This window comes from Ricinus communis, chromosome 7 (genome assembly GCF_019578655.1).
Source record: "Ricinus communis isolate WT05 ecotype wild-type chromosome 7, ASM1957865v1, whole genome shotgun sequence".
In the NCBI taxonomy this organism is placed as follows: Eukaryota; Viridiplantae; Streptophyta; class Magnoliopsida; order Malpighiales; family Euphorbiaceae; genus Ricinus; species Ricinus communis.
The window spans coordinates 10,942,768-10,954,635 of NC_063262.1; the positions used below are offsets into that span (position 1 = coordinate 10,942,768).

Genomic DNA, 11,868 nt, shown 5'->3' on the forward strand with positions numbered 1-11,868 from the left:
TTTGACATATGTATTTATTTTGACATATGGGATTTAAGCTTATGTATAATTTTTTAACTTTTCTATTAGAATTTATTAATTAATAAGTTACATTCCTAATTAAATACTAATTTTAATCTTAAAAAATAACATATTAATAATAAATTAGTTTCATAATTAGATAATGATTAGTTTCTAATTAGATAATGATTATTCTAAAAAATAGCATATTAATTATATTTTAATATTATATTAGCTAATAAATTAATTTTCTAATTAGATAATAATTTTAATTATAGTAAATAATATTTTTAAATATTGTATTCACTAATAAATTAATTTTTTAATTGTATAATAATCACTAATTCTAAAAAATAGTAATATCCATTATATTAATAGTATTAATTAAATATAATATTAGAATTCATTAATAAACAATTTTAAAATAATTCTTATATTATTACACTTATAAAATCTTAAAAAATTACAGACATTTAAAAATAGTTTATTTGCTATTATTTTTTAAAATATTATAAATTAATATTAAATATTAAAATATTATTAAATTATATTTAAAAATTTATTTTTATAATTGAAATAATAATAATGATCGCAAACGACAAGATATATTAATTTCCGAGACCTAAATTTTTTTGACATATATGCTTAGTTTTGGAAAAATAAAATTTTTTTTTTGATATGTGTATCTACTTTTAACACATGAGATTCAAGCTTATGTATAGTTTTATAATTTTCTCTATTAAATTATTGATTCATAATTTATATTCTTAATTAAATCGATTCGATTCGAAAACTAGCATATTAATTATATTTTAATTTTATATTAATTAATAAATAATTTTCTAATTAGATAATGATACTAATTCTATTTTAAGAAATAGCATATTAATTATATTTTAAGATTGTATTAATTAATAAATTAATTTTATAATTAGATAATAATTTTATTCTAAAAATAATTTTTTAATATTATATTTAATAATAAGATATTTTTTAATTATATAATAAATTTTAAAATAGCAATATTAATTATATTGATATCACCATTGCTAAATTTTAAATGCCAAAAAAAGAAATCATTATTAAGATAAACTCAATAAAAAATCTAAGCTAAAAATATTTGGCAGATAAAGTAGCTATTATTTAGCAATTAGACACCACAAAAAGACGCGATAGACCAGTTCTAACATTTGAAACAGCTCCAACTTGAAGGTTATTTTCGTCATTCAACCTTCGAACGGCTACAAACGCCAAAAAGGACTCCACCTTCCTAACAAGTAACAGCATTTCTCACGTAACGCACACATAAATCTCCGTGGGCACGCACCGCGCACGTTAGCATCTTTGACTCACTCTCTTTTCATTTCTCTCTCCCGACTCTGCCATTTCCCCGCGAGTGAAACACATTTTCAATCCTCATTTCCAGTCCTCTAATTCCACTTTTACCCTCCATCACTCCCTGTGATTACAACTCCGCCATCAAGCTCATGGCCCCGGCTTCCATCACTACCACCACGACGGTGGCTCGGCGTATTGTAGGTTCTCGCCGGAGAACAAAGGCGACTTCTCCTCCCGACTCACCGCCGCCGAAGAAGCTAAAGCCGATATCAGAGATATTAGCGAAGGCGCAATACGCGGTGGTGGAGAGAGCGGACTACGGAGACGTGAGCTGCATGCAATGTGGGTCAGGTGAGCGAGCGGAGGAGCTGTTATTGTGTGATAAATGTGATAAAGGATTTCACATGAAATGCGTGAGGCCTATTGTTGTTAGAGTTCCAATTGGATCGTGGCTTTGCCCTAAGTGCTCTGGCCAGAGAAGAGTAAGAAGTAGGGAACTTTTTATATTGTTTTATTTTTTTTATACTTTATTATTTGTTCTGCTTTCTTTTAATGCTTATGTTTTGAATTGTGACAATGTGAGGGATAATGGCTGTGTTTCTCTTAGGGCTTTCGCAGAGGAAGATTATTGATTTTTTAGGATTCAGAAGTGTAATCATAAGACAGATAAATGCAGCTCTCCTCAAGGTAAAATATTATTAATTAATTTCACTTTTTTTTGTTTTAGAAAAAAGGAAAAAAGTAAATTTATTTTTTGATTATTTTGATGACTTCTTGTTGAAATATTGTTTCACGCCTCGTCCTACAAAATTTCTACCAGAAGTTTTGAATCCTGCTTCCTGATAATGATAGTGTAATAATAAGAACAAGAAAATGAGAAGAAAAAGGATTAATAATAACAATACATGCATTTCATGCACTGGAAGAAAAAGTATTAAAAACAATGAATAAGTAAATGAGGAATGAGGGAATAGTTTAAATACATGCATTTCATGCACTGGAATCTCTTATTTGGGATTCAGATGAAAACAATTGAATGAAAAGGCTGGCCTGGCCGTGATTAAGCTCTAAGAAGCGCGAGAACTTTTTCATGAATTGGCAAACACTTGTACCCTTTAGGGAATTGAGCTTTATCTTACCTTTTAGCTGGTATGACTGGCTGTTTTATTGTATATAGTTGTAAAATTCATTTTCCTAATATGTCTATGAAATGTGCATCTTAGCTAATATAGGGATGTTTTGAGCTTGATCAAATATGGCAACCGTTGATGGTTTACGCGTTTAACAAACAACTACTTGGAATTTGCTTAGATATAAATGCTACTTGTTTTGGTATTTTATCTAATTTCATTTGTGCTTGTCATCAATGTTCTTTTTGCTACGATTGTTATCACATGCATGTGATCATATATTTTGCTGAAATGTAGTTACAAATTCAACGGGGCTGTTTCTGTTGTACTTATTTGCTCGCCAACCTTTCCTCTATCTTAAAATAGTTCAGCAGATTTAGACTGCTAAAGATGATTTACTTCTATGTATACAAGAAAAGTAATTAAGAAAGTTCATTAAAGAAGATAAAGGAGTACAATTTGGAGGGTTGTATCCTCCTAAAGTGCGCAGCTCATATAGACAAGAAAGGGAGCCAAACAATTAAAAAGAAATGCCATCCAATAATATTGCAAAACAATTGAGGAGATTCTTCTGAAAGCCACTGAGGTAGAAGCTCATATAAGAAGCCATTTTAGTAGCAATTAATTTATATCTTGGCGTGAATTCAGATATAAGATGCTAAGTAACCTAATTAAATCTTGTATAGATCCATTTGAGAGTAGGTTAATAGAAATGGTAAATAGTGATTTAACAAATGTTAGATTGCCTCAGAGATTAAAAGAATAGGATGCAGGCACAGATAACATGCTTGTACTTTCCTTGCATATGCCTATACAGCAACTGCAATTTGATTGTGATACAGACTTGTTGCATTTTCTATTGACAGCAATTCCCATAGAAATGGACAGTGGTTGTGATCTATCTAATTCCAACATTATGGTCATCCATTTTCATTTGTTTGTTTTCTGTCAAAGTTCCTGCTAGATGAATTGGGAATCATTATTAATAAAATGGGTTTGTTGGGGAAATGAACTTTCAAGGTGAGAATTTTTTGTAAGAAAAGACATGGTAAAGTTTTGTGAAGAATCGCCTTAATTAATTAATTTATTATTTTTTTAATAAAAATTTCTGTAAGGTTTGTCTTGGAAATGCAATTTCCTGATGTCTAGATTCTGATATTTGTGACGAAAAGATACACGACATCAAAATACTTGGTTTATACGAGTGCTGTAGGCATATACATAATATATTTTTGAATAATGTTCTTCTAGATGATCTTTACTATAACTAATATTGTGTTATAGCTTTCTCCTCTTTCTTTTAATGGATTGACCCATGTTTATCTGTATCTCTTACTCTTTGTTACTAAGAGCATTTATGGTAGAGCTTAACAAAATATGATAGAATGACAAAGTGATGAAATGATAAAGTACAATGTGTTCCATTATATTCCGATGTGCTTCATTATGGTCTACCAAACACATTATGAAAATCCACTCTGATCTTTGTAGAAATGAAAGAAAATAAATCTAGATGAAGTACAACAATATATTGTTACTTGGCCCAAATTCTCAAGTCAAGTCATATAGTTTATGTGAAAATGCTGTTAGCCAATCATGGTCCCACTAAGGTGAGAATCCTAACCATTAGCATTTTGCATGCACAGGGCCATTGGCTGCTCTTGAGTCCAAGGCTTTCACTATCGCATCGAATAGTAGGCTGTTTGGGGTGTTAGTACCTTAAACTTTTATGCTTATGTGCTCCTGACATTCATGTTTCTCGCTCTGTTTTGCCATTTTGTCGCCATGGTCATCTCAACATTAAACTTTATTTGGTTTCTGAGCATGTTGGCTTCACGTCTGATGGCATGATCTTCATCCTTCACATTATCTTTATGTTTTCACCATATACTAGCATTCTTAGGAGAGACAGACTTAAACTAAGCATAGACTGCTCATTTAATTGAAATTAATTTGAGTGATGATTTTGATTTGCTGCTTCTGGTGGTCTTAAAGACATCAGAAAGCATCGGAGACGTTCCGGATCATTGGTGTATCAAAAGAGAAGACGGCGATTGTTGCCATTTGTTTCATCAGAGGATCCTGCTCAAAGGTTGAAACAAATGGGCACCCTCGCTTCTGCTTTAACGGAATTGCAAATGGAGTTTAGTGATGATCTTACCTACTCCTCTGGCATGGCTCCTAGATCTGCAAATCAGGCCAGATTTGAAGAGGGTGGCATGCAGGTCTGAAGTAAAAAAACTTGCCTTTTCAATATGCTGTCCCTCAGGAGCGACTGGCTCCCTCACATTTTATGTTAAAATACAGTGCATGCTGTTTCTATTAGGTTCTTACAAAGGAGGACATAGAGACATTGGAACAGTGCAGAGCAATGTGTAAAAGAGGCGATTGTCCTCCACTGTTGGTGGTCTTTGATTCACGCGAAGGGTGCTTACTTCTTGAACACATTTGCTGTGCTATTTCGTTTAATCACTACATATGCAGTATTTCACGTCTATTTTGTGATGCAGATTTACAGTTGAGGCGGATGGCCAGATAAAGGATATGACATTCATAGCAGAGTACACGGGTGATGTGGATTACATTAGAAACCGTGAACATGATGACTGTGATAGTATGATGACCCTTCTTTAGCAAAAGATCCATCTAAAAGTCTTGTCATCTGCCCTGATAAACGTGGAAATATTGCTCGCTTTATCAGTGGTATTAACAATCATACACTGTAAGCCTATGTAACCTATTGCTTCTCCTTATTCTAACAAAAAAAAAAAAAAAAAAAGAATTATCTAAACAAAACAAATGCTATTCTTATTATTACACCTCCTCCTACTTAGGCCTTTCTGTTGTGTGCGAAACAAACTTATCCAGCCTTTTCTTCAATGAACTTGTGCATTTGCTGGTGTCATGGGCTTAAAACATATCCAATTTTGTGCAGGGATGGTAAGAAGAAGCAGAATTGTAAATGTGTGAGATACAGTGTAAATGGTGAATGCCGGGTATTTTTGGTTGCTACTCGTGATATTGCTAAAGGGGAGAGGCTATACTATGATTATAATGGCTATGAGCATGAATATCCTACTCAACATTTTGTCTGAGATCCTTAATAGATAGCCTGTCTAGTGAAAATCCTATAGCTCAAGTGGGATTTTGGATCCTCATAGCTCATTTCTCATTGGGAGTTTTAATTTCACTGCTTACTCATTGTTGTTGCAGTTGCAGTCAGAAAACATTTATTCTAATTTGTAGTCTTGGGCTATTTATAGTAATTTATCATGTAGAGCTGCCCAAGATGAGGCCCCCTCGGCTCTGAGTCGAGGAAAGGCATGAAATTTTGATATCCTAGATTTATACTTTTAGGAAATAATTTTTTTTTTTTTTTCCTTTTTTGTAATACAAATTTCAATGCAAGTATTTTCTTTTTCACTGGGTGACTCCTTGCATTTGCATTGCATTCCATGCATGGCATAGAAGAAGGGAAGGAGGGAAAGATATTTTATAAGTTAGAAAAGGGAGTTTAGGATATTTACCCTTTTGTGTATAGGTACATATTGAATTATCATTGAGGGAAAGAGTTAATTAAGAACTTTGAATTCTAATTAAAATTATAAGGATATAAAAGCTAATTAATTAAATTTAGATTTCTCTTTTTTTTTTTTTTCTTTTATGAGTTGAAACTCTTAGCACTCCAAATTAGAGTGTAAAAATTTAACTCTAATGAAAACGAAATTAGATCATTATTTTTAATTTTTAATAATTGATAGTAAAATACAATTAAACTAATTTTTCTTCTATTCGTTTTCATTTTTCTTCTATTATCTTTTATCCATACATAGTATTAATATGTAGCGAATATAGATATACAAATAAGATAAGATTACACAAAACAAGACAAATAATTATGCATAAAGAGTGATTAAACTGAAATATTTAAATGGTTGTGATACCTTCACTTTTTTTTTCATTTCAAATAATTATTGAAAAAAATATAAATTATATTAGATAATAGCATATAAAGATGTGTTTTGTAATTATTAATTACTTTTATAAAAATTTTACACCAAAAATCGATACTTAAAATAATAATTTTACACTTATTTTTTTAAGTTTAGAATTTGTATTTTAATTTATTTTATATATTGTAATTATTTTGTACTATTCTATTAAATTTTAATGTGTGATTTTGGACTTTTAATAGAAAGAATTATGTTTATTAATTTTAAGTAAAAAAACTTAGCTCTGATTGCTCTGGTTATATATATTTTTTGTTTTTTAAGTTTAAAAAAACTTAAAACTTTTTTTTATTTAACTATTTTTAGTTATTCTTTTATCATGTAATTATTTCATGTTCTTGAACACTACCATATACATATACATTAGTCTTACAACAAAAATAAATATATTATATATTTTAAAATTTTTATTAAAAATATAATAACTTATCTTTAAAAATTATAATAAATTTACTGACCATTATTTTGTCATAAACTCTCCATTCGATCTAAATATTATTCAAATGACGAAATTGACTTGAACTAATATTAATAGTCTCATCTACTTTATCGCCTTGGGCATCTTCAAGTATAACATTGTCATTTGCATATTTTACAAACAAAGTATTCATATATTCTTGAATTCAAATAAGATTATGGATGATAGAACAAGCAAGAGCAATAAATTTTTGATGCTTGAATTTATATGAATGCATATTTTTAAGAATAGAAAAAAAAAAAAAAAAGAGTATTCAACACACCAAAATATTGTTCAATAACATTGTGTAAGGAAAAATACATATAATTGAATAAATCCTTAGAACCTTGTGGATTTTTCTCTCTATAATCACGCAAATGATAGCGTTCTCCACAATATAGTGAAAGAAATCCAAACATATTGGGATATCTAGAACGAACTAAATAATATATACCTCGTGGTGGTATAAAAATCCATTGTCTAGTTTAGTAAGAGTTTCTAATAAAACTCTTGCATTATTGGTTGTTCCCTCCCAATCAGTCATAACAAAAGTAAACTGTATATCAAATGAGTATGCACATATGATATCTTAGATCGGTCGAATTTTTTTGCTACTGTATGAAATTTGTTGATCAATTGGAATATGAGTAGAAATATGAGTACCACCAATAGCTCCTAAACAATCCTAAATATAATATAAAATAATAAATAGAATTAGTAAAATATTCTACAAGGTTAGTAAATTACAATAATAAGTAAAAACTTTTAAAAAGTTATCTTAAAAATGAATAATATCTTGAATTGTATTTTATCTCTGCAGGAGTGTCACTAAATGATGGAGCAACAACAATTACAAACTTTGCAATTTAACAAATAACATTTAAGACTTTCTTAAAATGTTTGGAGGTTATTTCTTTTGAATGTTGAAATAATTGATATATCTGAGTCATTATCTGAATAATTAATTTTATTGACTTAAATTTATGCTAATGGTTATATTTAAATTAATTTGATTTATTAGGCCTATTCAACTTTTTCTATTTTATCTCCGAGCTTATGAATTGTATCATTGACTTAGAGGCTGTGAAGGATTTTGATCCTAGAATCCATTAAATTTGATGGATAGTTAAATAAATAGTCAAGAACTATGAGCTCATATTAGTCTTTATGATAGTCTTGTTTGTTTTGACTGTCCCCTCCTCTTATCCAAAGTCAATACAGTGGAATGTGACTTAAATTTGATGGAAAATTAGCCCACACGAATTAGTTAAAAAAATGTGAAAGAGATTAAAAGGTAAAGAGGAAGTTATTGACTTACTTTAAGTTCCCGCGGAAACTTTCTTTATTATTATATATAGGTTTGAGTTTACTAGAGCAGTACTATACTATTAAACAATAAATCTGCTATTATAGATAATTAATTTATAATAGAAATCTAGCTATCATGACTTCAGAAATCACTACTGATACCTCCATTCTACAACTTTCTCCTTCTCGCAGAAAAACTATATCCAATAAGGTCGACCATCTTGTGGAAATTTTTCATATTTCTGAAAATGTCCAAATAGAAAATACTCTAGTACCCATTATCAACCCATATAACATTTTCAAGAAATAGAACTTTGTCAGAAAAACCTTCAACCAAATCATCCACAAACAACCTTTATCCTGTTAAGGAGTATGTTCAATCTTCCTCTCTTCTACAATGTTCCCTTACTTCTACCACTCAAGAGCGATGTTACTCTTGAGATTCCCACTTTCTTTATAGAACAATGGAAGAAACAGGGATACACACATCTCCATCTTGAGTCACAGCTAGTCCTCTCATATCATGGCAGGATGGGTTTACCGATTCGTACCGTATGTCACTTTTGGACACCAGTGCATCTCGTATACGAGCATGCAATAATCGAGACTATTGTCACAACACTTAACACCGGAAGTGTTGTTTTAACTTTCTTCCAAAATTTTAATTTATCTCTTAATGATCCTTATTTGTCAACTGCACTCAAGGTCCAAGTCCAGATCAACGGAGCAAACCAAGTGACCGATGCCTTCGCGCGACCGCACCCATCGGATTGCTCTAGACTCGACCATGCCTTTAATCTAAAATCCCAGGCTTCTAAGCCTCGCTTTGTTTATTATGGCCGACTCGGCCAAATCCTTACAATAGTCCAGCCCCAAGGGTAGAAAGAGAAGATCGCAAAATTAATCCCAACCGAATGGGTGACCACCATATGGAGCTCCGTGCCCGAAGCCCTGCGAATCCTCTTTCGTCACCCAAAAGGATGATACATCAAAAATAATTTTCACAAAACGGAAGAATCTTCTTCTACGCTTCCTTTTATCTTCCAGCATCGATGATACACCTCGGTCCGAACTCTAGAGAAAGATCCCTATTCATTCTTTTTAGTCCTCTGGATATTATATCTATACCGCTAGGATTAAGGGACACTTCATCTAGGATGTTGACCCAGAATGTAAATCAGATGCACCGCGAGAGATGATCTCGATTGTTTAACCATGTTTTCAACACTCTAAGAAAACTCCAAGAGTCATGTCTCCAGAACTCCTGTTCGATCCGTGAACCAAGGCCGAAGGACCGAGATCCAAACGGTCCTTGGATTGGCATCCACAAAATAAAAAAAAATGTGATAAATCTCCTCTTCCTATGTATAAGGAAGCCTTAGAACTTCTTGCAAAAGAAGGAAAGACTCCCTTGACATCACCTTTGATGAGATGAAGATACTTTGGCCTGCAAGGAATTATTTTTGGGCAGAAGCCTCTCTACTACTTGTAGATAGAGATTCACTCCGATTTACCAAAGAATCCAACCACCTCGGACAATCCAAAGTCGTTTCATGTTCCAAACTCAAGATTTCCCTCCCCTAAGGAAGTCCGAAAATAAAAGATCGGAGATCCTCCTCAAGGATTACTCCATCAGGGATCCATAGAGCTCACCCACCGTAGAAGTACTAAATTGGCGGACTTCTAATTCCATAGTTCGAATTCTTATTTAAAGAAGATAGATGGAAAATTAGATTAGGCTTTCCATTTGGCTCACAGTTGACCTGTTGTTGATACCTTTCTCTCCTCAAGTACCAACTATATTCTTCTCTAACCGCTAGATATCAAGCCTCCTCGAGATAGAGTCTTCGAGTTCCCCCAACCGACACAACACAACACTCATCCGGAAGGAAAAAGAAATTACAAGGCTCAAAAGGTAGATTGATCAAATTGAACATGACCTTAGAAAAGATCAATCTTCTACAATCCCTTCCTTTACACGCTACATCTTCTCTTAATTGCTCCTCATACTATTCTCGCATTTCCTTTCCTCCCACGCTCGTAACACAAGAAGGAACTCTTTATCAACCCTTGGTACTTTCTCACATCTCACCAAAAGGCACCATAACCCAACAAAAGAAAATAACTCATCCTCCAATCTCTAAAGAAAATAAATTGCCGGACCAATCACTAATCAGCCTATGATTCCGATTCTTCTTCAAATACCTCCGAGATGGCCGATATCACGTAAATTCTCATGAACACTTCTACCACCGAACCCAATCCGTAGGATCGCCTCAAGATGGCGAGGATGCGGTCATGGTCAACATATTTTGTTCCTATCGAGAGCCATACCCAAGGTCAAAACCGACAACCGGTGGGCTGGTTTACTTTCGATAATTTGCTTCCATCAAATGGAGAGATGAGTCTGAATTTTGGCATGGATTGATCTTCAAATGACTTTTGATGGTGCCACACTTAAAAAGGTTCGAATTTGTCACGAGATATTCATAAGCGGCAATATACTCAACTCCGAGGACTTTGCTAACTCCATCAACCTGGCCCATACCTCCATAATCAGCTTCCTTGGAAGTTATGATCTCATTATACGACAATAAAAACAAGAACACTTTGATCGAAATGTTGTTCGTTGAAGACTAAGGATCCGGAAAGACATTATTCCGCCATGTCCAAATTATATTGTGTCATTAGAGGGCACGACGGCGATGATTCATTGAAATATACTTTCATAACCTCATTACCGGATGAAATACAACCGGAAGTCAACAACATGATCAGACAAAGAGAAGGTCGAACCTCCATTCTCCATTCTAGAGAAATCTGGTTCTACCTCTTCCTCTATCGAGATTATGTGACTAGCAAGAATTGTTCAAGACTATCTCAACGAGATTTGATTGTTCAAGCCCAGTAACAAAAGCCACCTCAAAATTAAATGCAAGGCCTCCAATTCAGTATCGTCCAACAAATTAAAAGAAAATCAAACACCATTTCAAAATACCATCAAGCAGTAAAGAATGGAGGAGGAAAAGGCCATTAAAAAGATTCGGATACTTTCGAAAAGAGAATCAAGGTTACAAATCCGTGATGCTACACACAAAGAAAGGGCATTATGCTAAGGATTGCCTCAAAATCCGAAAAAGTCAAAGTAAGAATAATACAGCAAGTCAGTATGTCTATGTCTCTACCGGATTCATTTGAAGAAGATATATTGTCGAACAAGACGATCTCACTCCGTGAAAGTCTCTTTGGAATAAAAGAAGAATATTCGACTCCATCAATCTTCAAGAGTCCTCTTGATTCGATGATAATGAAATTCCAATCTTAATGATTAATCCTCCTCCGAAAGAAGAGAAGGACATTCGACAAATGTGATGCAAACACTTCTTTTCCCTCACTCGACACTACTAAGCTATTCCAGCCTCCTTATGTACAAGTCTTGCCTTGGTAGGTATGCAAAACCTGTTCATTATAGCTTTCTTGACACCTGCCACCGAGCTCAAAGAAGCATGATGAATCTTGAAGTCCTCCCATCCGAATACTTTGGAAATCTCATCATACTCGGATTCTGAGCGTGCACAGAATGGCCAAACTTTCAAGACTACCCCGATCACAAAATAAAATCGGA

The 11,868-nt window shown here is 32.9% G+C and overlaps 1 pseudogene; it reads left to right on the forward strand.

Moving 5' to 3' along the window:
• The first annotated feature begins 1,279 nt into the window (after positions 1–1,279).
• On the forward strand, positions 1,280–5,689 carry LOC125370738 (annotated as a pseudogene).
• Positions 5,690–11,868: the final 6,179 nt, after the last annotated feature.